Consider the following 24,306-nt stretch of genomic DNA (forward strand, 5'->3'; position numbering starts at 1 on the left):
CCTATTCATTCGAAATACTCTATACTTTTGGACTTGTCATAAAACTTTTGGGACTATTTTTGATTTAGTTCACAATACCGTAACTTCATTTTTAAATTTTCTCATTTTATATATATATATATATATATATATATATATATATATATATATATATATATATATATATATATATATATATATATATATATATATATATATATATATATATATATATATATATATATATATATATCTATATATATATATCTATATATCTATATATATATATATATATATATATATATATATATATATATATATATATATCTATATCTATATATATATATATATATATATATATATATATATATATATATATATATATATATATATATATATATATATATATATATATATCTATATCTATATATATATATATATATATATATATCTATATCTATATATATATATATATCTATATATCTATATATCTATATATATATATCTATATCTATATATATATCTATCTATATATCTATATATATATATCTATATATATATATCTATATATATATATATCTATATATATATCTATATATATATATATATATATATATATATATATATATATATATATATATATATATATATATATATATATATATATATATATATATATATATATATATATATATATATATATATATATATATATATATATATATATATATATATATATATATAAAGAGAGACATAGACAGAGTAAGAGAAAGAGACAGATCCGTTTGTTGAACGATATGTAAACAAGCTAATAGTTATATAAGGATAGAAGTAGTTGTATTATGTCTGGTTGTTTCATAATCAAAACTTAATTTTAATGACATATGTGAATCATTTGTAATAAAGTGAGCTGGAGTAAGTAAGTTTTGTGTCTCTTTCTTCAACAACCGGATACAAATGTTGAAGTCTCTTTTTAACTAGTTGCCAATTTTTACATCAGTTTGACAAAACTACCATATTTTTTTAACCGATATGTCAACAGTTGTGCCTAGTATCCTTAATTGTCATATTGTCCATCCAGTCACTCTTTGTTCTAGAATTAAAGTTCATGATTGCTTCCTCAACATATGCACGTACGCACACAAACACACAAATACACACACATACACACTGGTTGTCTTTTTCGCGTACAATGGCAAGCAAGGTATACGATAAATGTCATAACACGAGACAAATTAATAAGTTAAGTATGGAGAGAAAATAGATAATGGACATTTTGTAAAGAGAGTTTTAAGCTGTCTATTTGTAATCCACAGTACGATTCCTTAATTTGAAAACATATACAGTGTTAGATCGTTTGAAGTATCGGCTATTATGTTTGGGTATACTTCTTGGATACATGCATACGTTGTTAATAGTAGCCTTTATACATACAACCAAACAAAAAGAAAGGCATCTATACTAGAAGCCTCCTCACTATGACATACCAAAATCTCAGTTGCGACAGACATTTTATTCTGGGATGAAGCTGAGTCAATCTGTTGTTGGATATTGTATTGTACACAAAGTATTACTAGCAATTTTATATTCAAGAGCGTGAGATGCCTTATGTTCCTTTGTGTGTTATTTAGGCGTGAAAACAAACATTATAAATCGTATATGTCTGAAGCATCTGCATATTATTCAATGAATTATATCAAAGAACTTACAATCGAATTACTCAATATCGAAGAACTCACTATCAAAATAATCACTATCGAAAAACTCAATATCGAAGAACTCACTATCGAAGAGCACAAACAGTTATAGAAATATATGGAATGCCGAAGAAGAAAGATAATCTCCCCTCGATCGTTGTGCATTTGTTAATTGAATTATTAATTGAATATTTTTTATTGATGCTTACCGCTACATCTTCTGTCGTTATCGCAGCGAAATTTGCACCTAAAATAATCCTACCACTTTGTTGTGCGTCGTACGTTGACTTTTGGTTCATCTTCCGTCACTGATAGATATCAGCTGCTTTACGATCATGACTGCATGACCCGATATTGCTTCCTTTTAACCAAATTTCTCGCAAGCACGATGTGTGGTCTGAAAGGAAAAGGATGAGGGGGAGAATAGGTGATGTAAGGTGCTGACTACCTATATATTTGGTATTTAAAGATAAGAGAAGGTTCGTATGCAATTTGATTTGTTTATATTATAATGGGGCATGTTTAGTCAAACCGGATGGAAATGTTTAAACATGTACGCCGTGCTCAGATTTTTAAGCTGCTATATTCTGGATTTCGCATTGGGTCGTCATATAACTATGTGCTAAATATGTCTATAAATACACATTTGCTTTTTGTTGATTTCGGGGTCGCTATAAATCTGTGTTTTGGATATGTGAAACATGTATTTTTCCTTGCTCCTTTGAAAAATAATAATAATAATAGAAGATGACGAAAATAAACGCAATTAAATTATATCTTAAAGTCCGTCTCTTAATATAGCTTACTCCTTTAAGTCTAAGAGTAAACTTAAAGCAAATTATTTCATTAGAAATATACACATTTCCTAATCCATGTTTACTAATCGCTTTAAAAGAAAGAACTGAAACTATCTTGCTCTGAATCATATTTATTCTCTGAAATATTGAAGAGGGTTGCTAATTGACTGTTAATTCAAGATATCTTCAAGCACGCATCAGTCATTATCATCTAATTAAACAGTCTAGTACAAATTATATTGGTGGCCGAGTGGTCTAAAGCGCTCTCCGTTACGGATCACTGCCATCTCACCTCTGTCTGCGTGGGTTCGAGTCCAGGATTCGGCCATTGTGGGTATGTGAGAAAGCTTGCCAGTAGCTTCTCGTGAGTCGGTGGTTCTTCTCGGGGTTTTCCCGGGTTCTTCCTCCACCATTAATACTGGCCGCCATGCATAGCCTATCGTGTGCTGAAAAATGGCGTTAAACCCCACAACAACAACAACAAATTGTATTCAGAGCTTTTAAGATTTTGACAGATTAACTAACAATAAGGACGGAAGGAATTTGTAACATACGAAAGATATAAAATTTATGTAGTCGAAACATACTGTGCAAATTTAAAAGGTTATCTTCCGCAAATATTTTTCCTCATGTAAATACATACATACATACATACATACATACATACATACATACATACATACATACATACATACATACATACATACATACATACATATATGCACACACAGACATACACACATACATACATACATACATGCACACACAGACATACATGCATACATACATACATGCACACACATACATACATACATGCATACATACATACATACATACATACATACATGCATACATACATACATACATACAGATACATACATACATACATACATACATACATACATACATACATACATACATACATACATACATACATATGAGTAATAAAGAAATCGGGATAGCTATATCAATCATTCATTTTAATCATGTATTTGGATTCGAGAACATTAAAAAAAAGAAATTAAAATGTCATTAGCGTTGCATATCATGTATAATGTATTGATAGTTGAATCATTTCAATCTATTACAGAAACGTAATTCTTCATTCCAATTTCTCTCCTATATTGTCAGTTGTCTTTCGACAGTTTCCAGCTGTTCATAAAATACGGAGTAGTGATGGGGTGGGGTGAGGATGGTCTTTCTTTTTTATTTTTGTTTTTCCATGTGGCTTTTTTTCTTCTGATGAATCTGCTTTTGATACATTTCAACATGGAACTTCATTTATATCGTCCTTGTACAAGTGGAGAACATGGAGTTAAAGTTTGAAATCTCCAGTTTCAAAACGTATGATACTTTGCTCTGCGAAAGCGTTACAGTATATCATCGATTTTCCAAAAAGAAGTATTTAAAGAAGAACGCCCCGGTCACCCAGTGGTTAGAGCGTCCACCTCGGATACGGGAGGTCGTTAGTTCGAACCCCGGCCTAGTCATAACAAAGACTTTTAAAAATGGTACTAGTAGCTGCCTCGCTTGGCGCTCAGCATTAACAGGTTAGTGTTAGGACTGGTCGGCCTGGTGACAGGATAATGTGACTGGGTGAGACATCATGCTATATGTCTGTGGAATCATGCCCCAGTGCTAGACATTACTATAAGCTGTCACGTCACAGACATCGTAGCGATATGACAGAAAACCTGTTAAAACTGCATTAAATATCCAAATTACACACACACACACACACACACAGAGTATTTAAATATTTATTAAAATGAATAACAAACTTAAGTCATTTGTTTAGTTAAATTGCGATGAAAGGAACAAAAGTAGTTATTAAGACCCTTTGAATGGGAATTTTTAAAAAAAATACCCTTCAAGCATTTAACTGAAGAGATAGACGAAACAATTGACAAGAAAAACAAGATCAAGAAAATTTGAAACCATTGTAAATGATAATTGTAACATGTTGTACTTTATCTTATTATCTACCTGAATTAGAACTACAACCTATTCAACTTTAAAAGTGTATCGCTTACTTTGACGAACATTTATAATTTAAGATTGTTTTGGCCCTGTCAGCAATAAGCGCTAATTTTAAACATTCCATTTATCAACTTCTACCGGTCCCAAGAAAGTAAATATATTAGAAAAGATTACAATTATTCCTAATTAAATGTGTACATGGTTTTTAACTTTAATACAATCGCTATTATTACCAATGTAGCGGCTTATTAGGCTCTGCACGTGCACCAGAAGCACAATCTTGTAATAATGCTCGTAATGAAAATAAACACAAAAATTATAAAGATAGACTGATTAATTGTATTCAACATCTGTTGCAAGATGCAGTTAGCCAGATTCACTGATTCCACGTCTTCGTTCCTGAAAGGTATTCCTTGTTTCGTTTTTCATTAGCTTTCATGTGAATAATGCATGACTAATCAAAGCACATGTATTTGCTTTTGTTGTTCGGGATTTTACACATCAAGTGACGAACGTGGTATGACATGACCGGTGTTTAAAATCATAACCATTAACACATTTAGTCTTGTTAAAGCTTAACCACTTTCAGTAGACCTTAGTTCATGAAATATCTAACATTTCCAGTAGAAGTGTGCGGTATTACCAGTATAAGTGTGTATCTGTTTATTTCTGTTGGTAGGTAAATGGTACATGTTCGTTGTATCAGTGCTCCGGTAGTTTCCGTCAATAAATAATGTTTAGATTTTTGGGAGAGCAATTGTTTTCAGTTTGAATTTCACGTAATTTCTCAAGTTCACTAAATGTTTCTTCTTTATTGAGTCAGCGTGTTTTATGTTTACGACCCTCTATAATAAACGTCTTGTCCTGTGTGTTGGCATCCCCCTCAAAGTTTCCCTGGTTAATATATCAATGGAGTTGCTAGCAAATTTTAGGCCTCTGTGTCAACACTTCCTATTTTTTAAAATACGTTTTGCAATAAAAGCACAATGTTTTGTACAGTGCGTCGGAGATAGTGTAATCTCAATCATCCGACATTAGTTATGGTTTATAGATGACAACCAGCATACACATTTCAAACTCATCTACTTTACATTGATGGCCATTTAATTATTTTGTTTTCTTTAGGACTGAGAAAATTTTTCTTTTATTCAATATAATTATTGGGAATTTTTAATCATAGAATTAAGATAATACGGATATTTGTTTGCTTTAGATCAGAACAAATATTTTTCAACAGCTATTTGAGATCAGGAAATTAAAATTAAATTCCCAGGTCCCTGCCACACGAAGTTAAATTGTTGGCGCTTAAGATAATTGCAGTATTATATAGTACATATCGCGGTATGTTCAAAAATACTGTGGTAATTGTTCATGGTATTCAGCTCTATATTCCATTTTCGATCAGATTTTATGTGCTGTATTAATGCGTATCTCCATTATGTTGATGCTCTCAATTTGAATCAGATTGCAGGTAAATCACTGAGATGCTCATGCTTGATTTTATCTTGAAAAAGACGTGTTGTGTACCGGGAGCTCACCGTTATGTGGTACAATGCCTATAGACACTAACGATCTTAACTTGACATTGCAGCAATTAGCTTGATCAAACATTAGTCGGTCAGAGAGATTGAACTATAGAGGTTATAGGAAGGTATACAAATTAGCATACAAAGTTCCGAATAGGCTGAAGACTAACAATGCGACAATTTCGGATATTATGAGAATAACGTCCCTTAGATAGGCTGAACGCAGCATCGATGTTTCCTTCCATAGGGTTTGAAGGAAAGTTTTATCTAGAGCAACGATTTGAAGCATGGTGAAATAGCAACAACTATCGATAATATGGCAAGCCGGGCCTTCAGAGACAACTAAATTAATTTTGACATAAGAGACATAAAAAGCACTATAAGGAACAAATGACTTTAAAGGAAGATCTTTGATAAAGGTCAAGGTTATGAGGCGTTGGAGACTACTACTGCACTAAATATAGACATGGAGAAATTCAAATGAATTTTATTGCGTGGGAAAGTGACAAGAGTAAGTCATAATAAAGTAACTTACCGGAAAATATACAAGTAGAAATGAATAAACTTTAAGTATACATGCTTACATTTTGTGTATGTCAATGAATATTAATATATACATATGCTGTACTTATCCGTTTTGCGATTAAAAAATGGGTATACATATTAGAATATTCGATTCTTGGAAGAAATACCGTACCCAGGGTTGCAATCTTCCATGGATATAGCTCTATTTTATCGGTCCTTTTGGTCACAAACAAGTAGACTATTAATATCATTGTCGAGAATGGATTTTGTTGTTGGGCATTACCATATATCCGATAGTCTTTTAAATATAATGTTTTAGTGCATACACACTAAGAACTATAAAAGATTTGTTTAAACTTTTTATCCATTTTACAAGGTAAAAATTAAATATGAATAAAGTCAAAGATTGAATGACTGCTAATGGCGACAAAGAAGAAATTATTGATGTGGAATGCTGCAAACACAGATCCAAACTTAAAATATTATCTGTATAAAAATTTAAAACATTATCGGTGTCAGTTACAATGCCAAAATTGATACGATATAAGAACTAGATATCTAGACACACATATACTGAATCTGATACAGTTTGTGATTTTTTTAAGCTCCAGAAATCTTTACATTTTCTAGACCGAATCAATAACAAACACAAAATTGTTTCAATAAGTACTATTACTGTTCTATATGGTCTCGGTCTAGGCCTTTACAAATATTTCCTTGGTGAAGATGTCTCATAAAATTTGAATGGTTCATGAAAGCAAGTGCAAAGATGGATGGTTAACAGACTGAATATCAACATAAAAAATGACGGTGGAAATGTAGTAAACATTCACAAGAATCTACAAAAAAGACATTTTCTTGTTATATAAATAATGAATAGTTATTTTCTTTCTGATATCAGGTAAATATTCAAAGCAATCATTAAAAATCAATTATGATATTGTTATTGTTTAAAATTCCTAAATGAGCCTTATATCATAATAATTTTAGGAGAGATTCATTCTTGTAAAACAACGCTTATACTTTACCTCATATCGACTAAATTTGAAATTGTTTCATTTGACGCAAAACATGGTGACCCCACCTTTCCACCATTGGTACAGTCGCTCTTGGTTATATTTGCTCGTTGGCGTGCCTGGTTAACAATTTTAAAACACGCTGCGGGTGGACGGATCTGTGTGTTCTAACAATGGTTTGCATGAACATTTAAACGCACACGTTCCTCGCAGAATATAAAAAAGAAGCATACACAATTTATAACTTATTAATAGGAACCAAATGTTGAAACTACGTTTAAGATGCACGAGAGCACACGAAAAGCGTGACTGAACGTTTGGTTGTACAACTCCCATATGCTCAACCTGATAACGGGCAACACATTGCGCCAGAAACACGCCATCACGTGGCTGAAATAATCACATTATTTTGTTCACCATTTAATTTTGAAACAGTTTCCCGACACAGTGTTTGAAATTTCGATCTGACTTTAAATCTCATTTTAACTGTCCATTTCGGCCATAGCGGCATCATATTCGTCAGCGTGATCGCATAATCGTAGATGGCCTGCGCAGCAGTGAGTATTGTGGTGTGTCTAGACCTGCTTGCATGCAATTTCGAAGACACTAATTTGTCAACGGAAGCTCCCTGCGGTCATCGACATAACAATTCCGATCACAATTGTTGTAAACATGTAGAGTATGCTAAAGCGGCATTTCGGTATATTCCGGTGAGAGGCTCAAAGTTCCCGACGAAACAGTGCTTGACCTTGACGAAATCGAACTTAAATATAAATGTTCCTCTTTTGATCATTCGCCGAAGATCTGCCGACTTGATTTTCAAATCAACGATGTGCCGGCGCAGTCCCTCCACGAGGTTAGTAGATAAATGAATTCCCGTGCTGATTGATCCGTGTAGTAACGTCAGTTTACCTCCGATTGATTTGTCTTCAAGGACGACGCCAATTTGTAGCGTGATTACGGTCATTGTCTGATTGGTCCTTGTTACCTAGCCCTGCATTACCTGCGTGGCCTCGATGTGGACTTTAGTGCTGTCCAGGACCGTGATGAGCTCAGTTGGAGAATCTCCTGCGGTTGTGTTCCACATAACCTCATCTGTGTTATATCGACTTTATTGAAGTTTTGACGCAACCGGGCAAAATGTTGTACATGCTCTTTATATTTCATTATGAGTGCAGTGATTCTCTCACCAGTCATGTCCACATATCCTTTCGTCGCTACATTGTTGTCACCGTCTGACACGCGTATATTCATGACCATGCTGCTATTCGCGTTGAATTCGCCCGAGTTAATTTTAACAAACTTTGAAATTTTGCTCATCCTTTTTCGGATCATCCTCACTGACACCTTTGAGTCCCTGACTTTGCGACATTCATTGATCTCAGCATGAATACACTGCGTTGATCCAAGAAATAGAGTTATGCAATCGGTCCAACTGATGTTACGGGTTTTCAGTTGGACAATAGATTCTGAAACACAACCTCTTTAGAAATTACCCGCGAGATCTTCTTTGGCCGCGTACTTGGGCATATCTATGTCTATGATGGCTTTTCTACTGCCTCGTTCAATCGCACGTCCACCTCAACAAAAATCCACAAACATGTCTATCATACGCGATTGTGACCAATCTTGTATTCCTGTATGACTTCATGGAGTTATCCGACAGCAATCGCGGACCAGCGATTTCCTTAAGTGACCAAATGGCTTCAAGTCCGCAGATTGGCGGATCCGTGCCTATCTGTGTCGGTAACGTTGATATCCACAGTCGTGGATTGGCAGGTATTCCGTTGACAGACACGAGGAATTCATGAGGTGGTAGTATCCGTAATGAATTTTTTTTAAAAAAAAACAATCAGCCGCGGCATTATCGCGTATGCGACCCAATGAGTTCCTCGACCCTCACATAATCCAGATTGATGATACCAGTTTTGCATGCCCCACTATTACTCAAACGCTGCTTCATTGCGGTTAACTGTTCGGGTATAAAAATCCCATCAGGGTTTATGCAATCATTAATGTAATCTTTACGTAATCATTATCGTACTGTGTTTTAAAATGTCAACATGGCTGTTTAACTCGGTTTCAGTTATTCTAGTGGGCTTGATGTAGTTTCTGTTACACAGTGTCTGGAATATTTATATACGTTTACGGTTATATTAGATTAATTTAAATTGCGTTAAGATCCTCAGTTTTAGACCGCTCCGGTGGCCTAGTGGTTAGAGCGTCCGCCTCGAATGCGGGAGGTCGTGGGTTCGATCCCCAGCCGAGTCATCCCAAAGACTTACAAAAATGCTGGTAAGAGCTACCTCGCTTGGCGCTCATAATTAAGAGGTTAGTGTTACGACTGGTCAGTCTGGTGTCAGGATAATGTGACTGGGTGGGAAATCATGCTACATGTCTCCGACATGATGCCCCAGTTCAAGGCATCACTATAAACTGCCACACTGCAGACATCGTAGCGATATGGCTGAATTTTTTTTAAAGCTACGTTAAAAATCCAAATCACACACACACACACACACACACACACTCCTCAACTGTAACTGGTCAGTCTTTATGCTACTAATATCTAAATTGTATTTCGATGGTCTATGAAGATCACGTGTCACACTCCACAGGTTCAGCACCATAACAAAACACCTGCCGTCTCTACATTATACGTTTATAAAAGTATATCTTTCCAAAAAGCTATTCAGAAAAATGTATTTATGGGCTTTCTCTGAGCAGTTCATATCTTTATATTTGCAATGTTACATACTGAATCCTCTCACACATATTTTTCTGCATTACGTTATTTCGTTTTTCTTTAAATTTGCAATGTAAAGTGTAAAAATAGGTTCTACACAGCGTTATCCATTTCTACTATGTTCAATATATTTTTAAACATTGTTATGTAATGAATGTTTATATATTCACCTTTGACCCTTCTTGAATCGACCATTGTCTATGCCTAATTGAATAGATCTTTTCCTATGCCTAATTGAATGGATCGTTTTCTACGCCGAATTGAATGGATCGTTTTCTTCACCTAATTGAATGTATCGTTTTCTATCCCTAATTGAATGGATCGTTTCCTACGCATAACTGAATGAACTGTTGTCTATGCCTAACTGAATGGATCGTTTTCTAAACCTAACTGAATGGATCCTTTCCTATGCCTAATTGACCTTTATCAGAGCCAAATTACGGACATTTTTGAATGATGATTTCCTTTAAATATTCTTCACGCTCATTGATAAATTCTTGCAAATCGTGATTGTGACCGAGGTAAACCTTGTTTTCGTTTGTTTTATTTTTAAAGTTAATCCTTACGTCCTTTAGAGATAATGATATTTATATTTGGTTTTATGTGCATTTTAATTCTAGTTTGATGACACATTAGAAGTAAATTATTTTTCTCACTTGTTTTGGTATTGGTTCATTACATAATGAAGTCTTGATTTTGATCTCTTAAAGTACATATTTAAACATATATTTGACTAATTGGTATTATGTATAATTATTAAAATTTAATTATATATTTTAATGTTTGTATTGTGTTTTAGTATAATTTTTAATATATAATTAACTATTTTACGTAAATGACACTTTTTGACCTTTATCTTAAACTGTTTGCAAATACGCACCTCAATGTATATAGATTCTGTCCTAAGAATACTTTTATCGGAATATACCCACTTACCACCTCCATGGGGAGGTCGCTTTCGTACAGCTTTACCTCATTGATTATACGTTTAGCTCCGCGCATCACGTAGATATAGTGAATTTGTCAAATTGCTTTTGAGTGTCAACTGCACAACTAATTAGTTTTATCTGCGTGCCGTTTTTGTATGCGCATCCTTAATGAATGCATTACGTAAATTGGGCCAGTGGATCCCACTGATGCAAAATACAGATGTATCTCTTTGGCGGAGGTGAGTTTGGTGTTCGTGGTGCGGCATGCATTCCCATAGAACATTTGATAATCAATTTGGCTGTATTTATTTTCTTACATTATTTATATTTGATGTTTGTATTTATGTTTGACCTTCTCTAGACTGCGACTTTTGTCTCCGTTATATAGAAAATATTATCTCCTTGGGCAAGATCTGAATCAAAGACGCTATTTTTGAAATTGAACGTGTTACGCCCCTAACAACTGACAATGCCTGCCATAAAGTGTAAAACTACAAGTCTATGAACATGCTAGCATTTGAACAAGATGACAGTCCTGTACACTTCCATTTAAGTCAAATCGGATTTCAAATCAGTTGTCGCAACTGCAGCATATTTTGGTCTAAAACGGAGGAAGATTAACACGAAGTCTAAAAGTATATTTTTTTTCTGCAATAAACAAAACTACCAAAGTTACCGCACATGAAATTCTATACATTCTTTTTTTAATTTTAATTTTTGTTCAGGAAGGAGGTTCATGGGGTGACAATGACTTACCACACTGGGTGACACCAACCATAGTGACGTCACTGCCTCAGCCTGATTTGTGCATCAGCCCTGCCTGATTTGCGCCTCAGCCTGTATAAATTTGTATTTCACTCGTAAAAGTACAAGAGAGAAATTAAGTGGCTCGACTATGATTTCATAGTCTGGTGAACAGCTAACGTCTAGAGAGAATATTTTTATACCTGTAAAAAATCATAGCAGAAAACAGTCTTGCATGCACTTCGGTCTGACTGGTCTTGTAATTTTTAATACTATTTGTTCGTATAATACATACAAACATGAGATCGCTCCGCTGGCCTAGTGGTTAGAGCGTCCGCCTCGGATACGAGAGGTCGTGGGTTTGGTCCCCGGTCGAGTCATACCAAAGGCTTACAAAAATGGTACTAAGAGCTGCCGCGCTTGGCGCTCAGCACTAAGAGGTTATTAATAGCACTGGTCGGCCTGGTGTCAGGATAATGTAACTGAGTGAGACATCATGCTACATATCTGCGACATGATGCTCCAGTGCTAGGCATCACTATAAACTGCCACACTGCAGACAATGTAGAGACATAACTGAAAAATTGTTAAAGCTACGTTAAAAATCCAAATCACAGACAAACACACACACCCAAACATGAGTAGTTCAATCTAACTTTTGCATTGTCTTATTTTTTTAAATTTCATTTTAAACTTCCTCGTTTTCCTACACTGAATTCAAAAAGTATATAAAAACTCTGATCTAACTATCCGAATTTATCAGTATCTTACACACATGCATATATCAAGTAGTTATGGAAGCTTAAAATTACCGACTGGTTTTGTTAACAAATAGATATCAATTGGACATCCAACTTGACATTAGTTTAAAGCTGCAAATGGATCGCTTTAATCCCCTACACGTGGCAGGGTAAATTAGTATTCTTTTAATGGCGTTTCAAGCCAATATCATTAAAAAAAGCATCTTTTAATGGGGTTTCGAGAGAATTACCTTTTCAAAGTATTATTCTTTAATGGGATTTTAAGACAATTACATCAAAAAGTATTATTCGTTTAGTGGGGTTTCAAAGCAATTACCTAAAAGGAGTATTATTCTTTAAATGGTGTTTGAAGGCAATTACCTCAAAAAGTATTATTATTTTAATGGGGTTTCAAGGCAATTGCCTCAGACTGATATGTTTAATATTGGAAATCAAAAATACCAATATGCATCAAATTTACAAAGGGCAGAAATCGAATTTTGTTTTACTAAGAACGGTGAATTAAGGAGACGAATGACAGGTATTGAAATTTAGTTATATTTTGTTATAAAAGTAGTGTGTAATCATTTATGTGTGTGTGTGTGTGTGTGAGAGAGAGAGAGAGAGAGAGAGAGAGAGAGGTGACGCGTCTGGAAGTAGATACAAAGTAATCTAGCAGTAATGTCATGTTTAAATTATTGACCTGAAGCGGATCACTAAGGCTGCACTTAAAGGCAATGTAGCATTTAGTATAATCGTGTTTAACACATCATCACAACTTCTTCCAAGCTCTCCCGTTTGAAAGAAATGGATCGAGTCATCAGTGTTCCATTTCTTTTTTATATCACTGGCTGGTGTGACTAAACTAAACATGTATTTGATGCACAAATGTGTGCTGAATCAAATACTACGTGTTCATTCAATTACGTTAGAATTTCAAGGTCCATATAGATTCTTTTGTGGAGGTGGGGGGATTATGCAAATCGATGCGAGTTAGTTTAGTTAACTCGCATGAAAGTTTCACTCAGCATTCACCATTGAAAACTTCATCTGGAATAAACGCATCACAGGTTATGTATCTATTTATTAAATGAGTTTGCTTTACCGCATCGTTAATCGGGCCTGCTGCTGGAACTGAGCTTTGGACTATTTTGTATAACGCTGTTCAAGCCGCCAGAGCTGCATTGGTATACGATACCTGCTTAAATAACAACAGGCTGCAGTTTAGACCGATTGAGTCTACATCATCATGTAAGTTAAACTGTTTCTACTTCATAGAATGTGCATCAGCTAATTTTATTCAAAGATTCAAGTTATGAAATTAAATCATCTGGCATCCGACGGATCTAAAATATATTCCACATTAATTCCTTGGCTGTCTCCTATTTACCGGTTGGTATCCCAGGATTTACCTATGAAAGGCACTGAAGTAGGAAATTCGAATGTGGTATTTCAAGATCAATCACCGTCATCCATGAATTAGAGTTCGTTACTTACACAACAATCTAAATCTGCTTTGTGAGTGGAAATATTACCATGAGAGCGACCATTGTCAAAAGCGCTGTCAATTGACGCAGAGTGATTATTTTTCCATAACAAGGCATTTCATTTCTGGTGTCAGGAATCGACAGGAGAAGTTAAACTTGATAGAGATATCCTCTCCTCTTTTCTGATGGAATTATCCAAAGGTTATCAGCTGGATTCTTCGGTCATTATGTCTCGTTGGAAACACGTGTTAGTGTGTAAGTACACAGATGCTTTTAGAAATACTAACGAATTTTGACAAGCAAATTGCATACTTTCACATAATAAACAGTCTGTTTAAGGTTAATATATTTTTATATGTAACATGTATTACGTCACAGCACGATAATGCATCATTGCGCCATATTAAGAGACGGATCAGTGATCTAAAATTCCAAATGTATTTTTTTTTAAATTGCATTACACTATTCTGCGGTTTCTTCATATAAAGTCAGCATTTTTCTGCTTACGATAAATATATCTTTCTTTTACAGTTTTGTCGCTCAGAAAATGTAGAAGTTATTCATTTCGTGTCATACGTTTTATCTGCAAAGAGTACTTAAGTAAAATTATCAATGTTTGAAGTTGAAGTCACTATAGACTTGCCTCAATCTCATAGGATGTTTAAAATACATAGAAGGACCCTGCTGTCTAATGTTAAATATGTTAACTAGTTTGTGGATTATTCCTTTCATGATATAAATTATGTCCTTTATCTAACAAGAAAGCACTTTAACAAGGTTTGATTTTCTTGAATTCAAAATCCGTTGGCGGCCAATGGTTTACTAGTATACCCGATTCTTCCGCATCGCTCCTATTTACTGCTAGTTATTCTACCATTTAGCAACGAAATCTACAGAAGCAGGTCTTGCAGACGTACAACGCAAACTCAATGTTATCGACCAATTTTAGTTGATTACGTATATACATTTATCAAATTCCTTGGAAAATAAATCTCAGTATCCTATGTAAATATAGATTAAATTACCAGTCCCATCATTCAGCATTATGTCACCAAATTCTGTAACACAGTTGATATAATCTTGTACTCATTAACCGGTTCTGAAGAATTTAATACCGGAAATCCCCTCTCTCTCTCTCTCTCTCTCTCTCTCTCTTTCTCTCTCTCTCTCTCTCTCTCTCTCTCTCTCTCTCTCTTGTAACCTGAGTGCTTGTGTTTCCAGACCAGTCAATAAAGTTTTTTAACACTGTATGTCAAATGGAGCTTTTTCAAATTACATATTAGTTCTAGATAATTCAATAGTCTGATGTGTTCAACATGCTACTGCGACTAACAACATGCTACTGTCACTGACTATTTGCTGTGATCAGTTGAACTGACACATAAGTTTGGAAACAAGATCGTCCTACAAAGGAAAACCATAAGTTTAAATGTATTGTTCTCTTTGGTGAAATTGTATACTTTTGTCTTGGAAAAGCAAACATGTTTGTTTGTTCTACATTGCATATTTAAAGAAGTTTTGTTTAACAAATTGTGGCTGTTAGTCATTAGTAAATAATTACTTTTCATCATTGGAGAAAGCAAGACAAATTCAATCTCATTAGGTAAGTCTGGAATTAGATGACGTGTTCAGAATAAAGGACTAGGAGGTCCAGGAACAGATGAATCGTTCAGAAGAGGAAGACTAGAGAATAAAAAAACGTCATACACGGGCCACGAGAGGAATGTGATGCAATCATTCGCGGTCGTTGCACCCTTTTCACCACTCGTTATTATGATGAAAGCAGAATTGAAAATTACGTGTAAATTAAATTGCGTACCTTAATGCTGTTCTCGTTCAGAAATGGTGCGTCCTAGCACTAAACCCTGTCTTTTCTAACAATACAGCTACCTGGTCCCAACCAGGAAAGCATTATTCCTTTTAGGCTTCCTAGGAGCCAAACTTCAAGTCTTCTTATTCTCTAGTCTTCCTCTTCTGAACGTTTCATCTGTTCCTGGACCTCCTAGTCTTTTATCCTGAACAGGTCATCTACTTCCAGACTTCCGACTTCCGTCTTCGGACTGTCTTGTCTCTGCCAGAAAGCTGTTTTCCTTAAAGGACACAATTACCTCTATATCTGTATACCTAACCCTTTCTATAAGTACATAAAATTCCCTCAGTTACGTTACTCAGAAGCATAAATAGCTAGCTATGTAAACACTGCATAAATTCTGACCTAATTCGATAGACCATCACTCTCGCTTCACAGCGACTGACCATAAATTAACACTTGAGCGGTGTATCTAACATTACCTTATCTCTACCCTACGCTACCACATGATAGATTAATATTGCATAAACTTCACAAAATTGTAGCTCACAGCAATCCCTAACCTACAAGATTATTTAAACATTATAAAATCAGATATAAATATGCGATTATCGTTAACTCACGATCATCAGTATCGTCCTAACAAGCAAAGGAAATTATTTCAAATTCTTATATCACTTGTTTAGGCTACAACAAACAGTAACACAAGAAAGAGTGAAAGCAACAAGCTTTAAAAAAAATACAATAATTTATTTCCCTGGAAAAATTCTGTAAAAATGAAAAAATATGAACTTACGGTTTTATGGAATCAAATCCAAAAATAATCCAAGAACAAAATTTTAGTAGTCCTAATAACACAATGTTTAACTGATTTCACGTTCTAATCCCGACGAAGAATCAAAGATGGAAGACGATGAAGTATGCTGCAATCCGTAGTGTTGAAGACTACAGTTCCTTGTAGAAACAAGAATTATCACTCCAGTTTCTGATAGCTGAATACATTTTTATAACACAACTGTTCTTGTTCCACAATATTACATGAGCACAGGTATCTTCAAGAAAAATAACAGATTTAATCCTTTTGAATCCAAGTAATTTTAAATTACTCCAAAGAAGTAATTTGAAATGACTCCAAACTGCACAATATACAACTAATAGTTTAACAGCCCAGCTTCTACTGAGATTAATTCTCCAAAACGTGGGTTATATTGTCTTTCTAAAACGTAAACAAGGGATCACATGATCATCTTCTGGAATGTTATAGAAGCAAGTACTTGTTACAGATCACGTTTACTCAGTAAGACCCTGACGAAAACCAATCATTTTAAATACAAAATAATAACAAAATTGTTTACATCTTAAAGACAAAGTCCCATCATGACCTTGAAAACAACCAATCATTATAAAATAAAATAGAACTTGTTTACGAAGGTTGCTACAAAATTCTGAAACAAAGTTAGGATTTAGATCAACACCTGGTGTTTATAAACTAACAGTCAATGTCAAACTAATTTCTGGAAAATTAACATCTCTAGTGAATAAAATTACATTACAATATCGTGTAATGAAAAATAAAAAATTTAAAACTGACAAACAATTAAATTGATCAGATACAAGTAAACCAAATATACATAACAATATAACCCTATGAAATCTTACACATATGAAGATTTGGATCGCATGCAATCGTCATTTCATGAACTTGTAACTGTAAAATTAAAGAGATACATTGCATAACAACTCTAGCATCAACAGATTTCCATGCAATTGAATAAACAATACATAATATGTATCATCGTCATATCAAGCACATTGCATAAAACAAACAATAAAAAAAAATTTACGTGAAAACTTAAAATTGCGTACCTTAATGCTGTTCTCTTTCAGAAACTGTGCATCCTAGCACTAAACCCTGTCTTTTCTTACAAGACAGCCACCTCGTCCATTTCATGTTTAACGAAGAATGCACTGTTCTGTTTAGGCTTCCTCGGAGCCGAACTGTTTCTCTCTCAGGATTTTCGGACTAAAGAATTTCTACCAAGGTCTTCACTTTAAAATTCACATTACTTACAAAGTGTATGCCTTAATTTACTCTGACCAATCGTTCGCAGCGGTTCCTAAATTTTCCCAAGATTATCATTTCTTTCGTCAGATTTTTGATAGCCTAGAATCTCTGAACTACGTTGCATATCATTTCCCTTTGAAAATGATAATTTGACATGGGTTCCTATCACGCGGTTATGGCTGGTAGCTCAAATGTTTACTTTCTCAGGACAGCGTTGCAATGCCATGGTCAAATCTCAATGAGTCATAGATGCTAGCCTTTCAAGTGTAACACTGACATGGGGGGGGGGGGGAGGAGAAAAAAGGTGGAAGTGACTCTTCACAAAGAATTTTCTGGCTTAAATGTGATAAAAAATTTAATGCTCAATGCATTCAACTTTAAGTTTCAATACTATTCAAACTTCGACACTGTACAATCAGAGACAAGTCGGATTTGGGAGGGGAAAATGAACTAAAGGTACTTGCGGCAAATATTGTGCATATTATCTTTGAGAGTGCTCAACCAGAACTGTCTGCCAGAACGTAGTTTGACCGTTAGTCTTTCCAAAATAAGAATAAAATGAGACATTAACAAATATTTCATTTCTATCACAGGCATTTTGAATTATTTACCAGTTTTGACTTAAATCTATATTATTGAAGATCTAAGTAATAAGTATGACTAAAATAACATATTTAACACTTCCCCAAAAATGTAGTTTTGGGAGACTTTGATGGTACAATGTGATGTGTGTGAATCATTCTTCCATAGTTTGAGTACACAATTCTTAATTTTAGACAAATGAAAGAAATCATATTAAATGCGAATTAATATTTAAAAACATTGTTATTGAATAATCCATTGATGAAATCGTCCTTAGTTTGTATCAAGTTTTATGTAATCACCTCTGTAGTGACACCTGGGCGATTCTTTGAGCTAGACAATTTACAACTACACATGTTTCATGAAAGCCTTTGCTCTTCTAGGTGTAATGTCAGGCCAGACATTGCCTGCCATCGTAATAATAGTAGACCCAGAGTTAGCAGCTACTCATAGCGCCCTCTAGGATGTCATTTCTGGTTGATCAAACAGCTACGTATAAATTACACTATCCCCAGGCTGTGAAGACAGGTGACAAAAGCTGAGTGGACGGCGAAGGGCATAAGGCTAGGTGAACTTGGAACTGATGACGCTCGACTGCATCTTATCTCCAGACGTCTCGACATTGTCGTGCTACTGGATTCAGACAGGCCTGGAGAAGAGAGTGAATCTGTGCAATATTCCCTCACTTAAATCCAACTCAAGCGCAAGTCATGAGACTATTCCCCTCCCCCCTCACCACCACCACCACCTGAACCTTCAAGGTCCGCGGCGAAAGGTGGGCATCAAACAGCATGTGTGAATACACAGAGAGCTATAGCTGCAGACCTACATACAAGTGGCACGGGGTATTGGGTCACTTTTCACTGGATCGAAGCAGCAAGGCAAAAGAATGCCCCAAAAGCAGCAAGGCAAACGAATGCCCCAAAAGCAGCAAGGCAAAACAATGCCCCAATAGCAGCAAGGCAAAACAATGCCCCAAAAGCTTAGTCAAATACGCAGATTCCACTGGTCAATTATCATCTTTTATGAAATTACCCTTCCTTTGACAATATCAATTTTCTTTGCAATGATTTGCATTTCTTGACAACCATTCAGAAAGGCACAAAGGTTGACAGCAAGCTGTCCTTAATGCGAAGGTCGCTTCTGATACAGCCTTTATTCGGCAGACTCATCATGTGAAAGGGTGTTCTCATTATTGAATTGTACACAATGTGCCCAGTTAAGTTCCGTCATCTTCGAGCAGAATGAAGCATCAAATGAACTTGTTAAGTTCTCCGTGGAATTTAATAGGGTTTCTGCCGGAGCAGTGTCAATTTTCACAATTTTTTTTTTAATTTGGTAGATTGAGTGGGTTGGTGGGTGGATTGGGAAGCTGTCGGTCTTGTGCTTTTCAAAACGACATTTTACACCAGTAGTCGTTCTCGATTCATTCCGTTACAAAGTCAGTTCGTATAAAAGAACAAATTCTTTCTATTTTTGAACTGCTTGTAAAATATCAGGTATTCTTGTATTACAGAGGTAATAAGAAAAATTGCACATGATTGGTGAACATTTTAAAGTAAATGGTATCGTGGCAATTCGATGATTTGATGAACAATATTAAATTATCACCACAGTTCCCAAATCAATTGCTTGGAAGTATCTTTGTACTTCCCAGTCAATTTACTTCACTGAATGTTGTAGTGTGCAGGATGAACTAGTAGGAAATACATCTACATTTGCAGGGCCTGATTTAGACATGGTGAGATATAGAGACCCTATTTAGTAAGTGTTACCAGAGAATAAGGCTGTAAAGAAAAGTCTGAAATTATAGAGGCTTCTTCATATCGTGAGGTCCTAAGCAGTAGCTTGTTTAGCTTATGCCTAAATCCGGCCCTGTGTGTTTGTCATTGAATCACTTAAACTAACACGGCATGGTAGAGCGTATGAATCATCTATTTTTGTTTGCATTCGAGAAGCTGATGTAACTAGTTAGGCTGAAGTAACATGATTTGTACGTTACTTAAAACTGGTTTTACACTAAAATGAGTGCAATCAGAATTCTTTAAATGGTTTCTCCATTTTTATGACTCTAATCTCTTCCCTCAGATGCAGTTCTTCGTATGGTATTGACAGCCCTTGCTAACTAGCAAGTATCTATCGCTATGTCGTGTTCCTGGCAAATCATGCATTGTTTTAATTCAGTAGATCGTTATATTTTCGAGCTCAGATGAAACTTTATGGTCACGTATGTGCAAGACACGGCAGTTTCATATAAAAATAAATACACCTGCTTGAAGAAGTCTTTTAATTAGAAGATAAGCAGAGAACAGAAGCAAATAATATTATGACCGTGTGGAGCACAACGTAAAGGAAAAAATATATTTCAAATTATCAAAGCAAAGACTGAAAGAGGAAGGACCATATTAATGCTAAAATACTTCTCTGCTTCAGTGCTATAGTATGGTCTTTATTATGCTACACAGTTATACCAGCCACATAACGTAGTGAAGTTCATTGACAAAAACACCCGGCACACTCTATCTCAATAAGCTAAATACACTACTACTACTACCGTACTTCTATTAATAATAATAATAATAATAATAATAATAATAATAATAATAATAATAATAATAACAATAATATAATAATAATAAAAATAATAATAATGATAATAATAAATAAAAGTAATATTAGTAATATTAATGATAATTATATATATATATATATATATATATATATATATATATATATATATATATATATATATATATATATATATATATATATATATATATATATATATATATATATATATATATATATATATATATATATATATATATATATATATATAGCAGATAAGAGGTTTTCACCATCTATCTTGATCCTACAACGACAAAACAAGTTATAATAATTAGAAGCTTTTAATCTGGATATAAGAGAGACAGTAAATTTGCCGTAAAAAATATGAATTCAGCGCATTAATAGTATGGAAGAAAATTGTGTGTGCTCTCCTTTACGCAACTAACGCCTGTAATGTCTTATCCAGCTTTATTTGTCAAACTTGAAATCAGTTTATCATGGCCTTCTTACAACAATTATTTTCCATGTTTAATAAGTATAGCCATTCATTACTGGATACGTGTTACCGTAACTGGTACAAACCTCTCCACATTAACTCATCTTTGTTAATGAGGTTCTGGCAGTTTAGCGCTCTGGTGGCCTAACTGGTTAGAGCCTCCACCTCCACTGCGATAGGTGGCGCGTTCGAATCCCGGCCGAGTCATTCCAAAGACTTATAAAAATGGTTTTAACAACTGCCTCGCTTGGCGCTCGGCATTAAGAGGTTAGTGTTAGGAGTGGTAGGCCTGGTGTCAGTATAATGGGACTGGGTGGGACATGTCTGCAGCATGAAACCCCAGTGATAGACATTACTATGAACTGTCACACTGTAACACTGCAGACATCGTAGCGATATGACTGTAAAATTATTAAAGCTACCTTATAAATCTAAATCACGCACACAAGCACCTGGCACTTTTATCAAGGGTTGACCTTGCTATTTTTGTGCATCAATACGGTAAATAAACTGACTCACGAGATAAATAAATTATGTTTACATGATATGCAATTGTTTGGCAATTTGCCTGTCAATGTAACATTGCAGAGCAGATATTATTAAAACTCTATACAGTTTTGTATATATAAAAAAACAATGAAGTCTACTTTTTTTGGTAACATTTCAAAGTAAACTGTGAAAAATACACAAACTTCCCTGGGACTATTTTGGGGAATATCTGTCTGTTTTTGGCTAGCCTTGTGGAGAGCTACTTGTGGTGTAAGGCCTCATTCCAGAAGTCATTAACCAATTCACTGAACCGCTCCGGTGGCCTTGTGGTTAGAGAGTCCGCCTCGGATACGGGAGGTTTAAGTTCGAACCAAAGACTTTAAAAAATGGTACTAACAGCTGCCTCACTTGGCGCTCCGCATTAAGAGGTTAGTGTTAGGACTGGTCAGCCTGGTGTCAGGATAATGTGACTGGATTGGACATCATGATACATGTCTGCGGCATGATGCCCCTGTGCTAGACATCACGATAAACTGCCACACTGTAGACATCGTAGCGATATGACTGAAAAACTGTTAAAGCTACGTTAAAAATCCAAATCACACACACACACACACACACACACACACATCAATTCACGGGAAAGGTATGTGATCCACAAAGGAACAATTTTTTAATTAATTTTGTTTTTGTTCCGATTAATCATATAAACACCAATAAGATTCGGCAGGATTATAGTCTTGATGACTTTCATTCTTATATGTGAGTATAATATCGCATGCTAGTAAACAGCAATCTGTTGTTTGTGTTAGTTCGTTTGTTAATTTTGTGTTTTGTGCATTTTCTGTGGCTACTGTAAAACAACTGTAATAATTCTTAGTTACAAAAGTGCCTTCGTTAATCTCCTTGATGTGATCCTGTTGAAACTGCTGTCTCAAAATGATGCTATTCAGTATGATTTATCAATTAATTGATTACATCATGTTTGGTTCTGTTTATATCATGTTTGGAACTAATTATAACCTTTTAGGGTCTGCTTATATCATGTTATGGGTCTGGTTATATCGTGTTTTGTTTTGGTTATATATATTTGTGTTATATCATGTTTGTTTATATTATAACCTGTTTGGTTTTGGTTATATTATGTTTGGTTTTGGCTATATTATGTTAGGGTTTGGTTATATCATGTTTGGTTCTGGTTATAATCAGTTTAGTTCTAGATAAATCATGTTTTGTTCTGGCTGTATCATGTTTGATTCGGTTATATCATGTTTGGTTCTAGTTATAATCTGTTTGGTTCTGGTTGTGTCCTGGTTGGCTTCGGTCATATTATGTTTGATTTGGGTTATAACCTGATTGGTTCTGGTTATGTCCTGTTTGTTTCTGTTGTTCAATGTCCTTCTCCCTGCAAATGTGCCCATGAAGAATGTCGAACTCGAGAATAGTTTCACTGGTGCAATGCGAAACGCAAGTCTAGGATCATCGACAGCAGTGGTGTACATTCAGATGTAATAACTGTATTATCTAGCATATTATTTTGTAGTAATATTCATGTCTTATTAAAAATTGTGTCATCAATTGCTCGAAGAAGCATAACGGATATTGACAACATGCGACCATTTGCCCAGTAAGTAATTACCATGTCGTTTTCTCCTCCACAAGGGATACTGTCACTGTAATCTGAACCATCTCTCTCATGATAATGCTATTGAACAACATTCTCTCATCTAGCAAACCATCAGAAACTGCAACATTTAAATTCAGTCGTCAATTGGCCGATAGCGCCATTTTTGGAGTCTTATTCAATGCTCAGTCCAAAAGTATGTCAAGAAGATTGTTATCTTATTAGTACATGATAATAACTTACGTGTTCATCACTTAATTTTAATGGTCCACATGGTAACAAGTATTTCATATTCAGGTGTAGATGCACATTACCCTAAATCAACAAGTCATCATTATACAAAAATGTTTTGCAGTTGTATATATAGCCCAGGTGTATGATCTTATATTATGTTCTACTCAAATGCATGTTGATATTTGAGCTCATTGTTCGATGACACATAGTTCGTTTTTTACACGGTGCTTTTTGTTCTTTAATCTCAGATAGAGAAAACAGAGATTGGTAAT

The 24,306-nt window shown here is 34.7% G+C and overlaps 1 protein-coding gene and 1 non-coding gene across 5 annotated transcripts in view; both read left to right on the top strand.

Annotated features, from left to right (window-relative positions):
* Nucleotides 1–24,306, top strand: part of LOC149801826 (hemicentin-2-like) — a 239,277-nt gene that overhangs the window by 109,859 nt on the left and 105,112 nt on the right. Inside the window, exon 1 of one of the 4 annotated variants that reach the window (XM_089956201.1) lies at nt 13,660–14,421. The exons of 2 other annotated variants lie outside the window; for them this stretch is intronic. The gene's annotated coding sequence lies outside the window, so the exon portion shown is untranslated. Of the gene's footprint in view, nt 1–13,659; nt 14,422–24,306 lie in introns of those variants that run through there. One more of the 4 variants, XM_089956205.1, reaches the window with a different exon arrangement.
* Nucleotides 9,715–9,791, top strand: Trnas-cga (transfer RNA serine (anticodon CGA)). Its single transcript has one exon. It is a non-coding gene; the product is annotated as a tRNA-Ser (tRNA).

Source organism: Sinohyriopsis cumingii, chromosome 4 (genome assembly GCF_028554795.1).
Source record: "Sinohyriopsis cumingii isolate HCF-2022 chromosome 4, ASM2855479v2, whole genome shotgun sequence".
NCBI classification, from domain to species: domain Eukaryota; kingdom Metazoa; phylum Mollusca; class Bivalvia; order Unionida; family Unionidae; genus Sinohyriopsis; species Sinohyriopsis cumingii.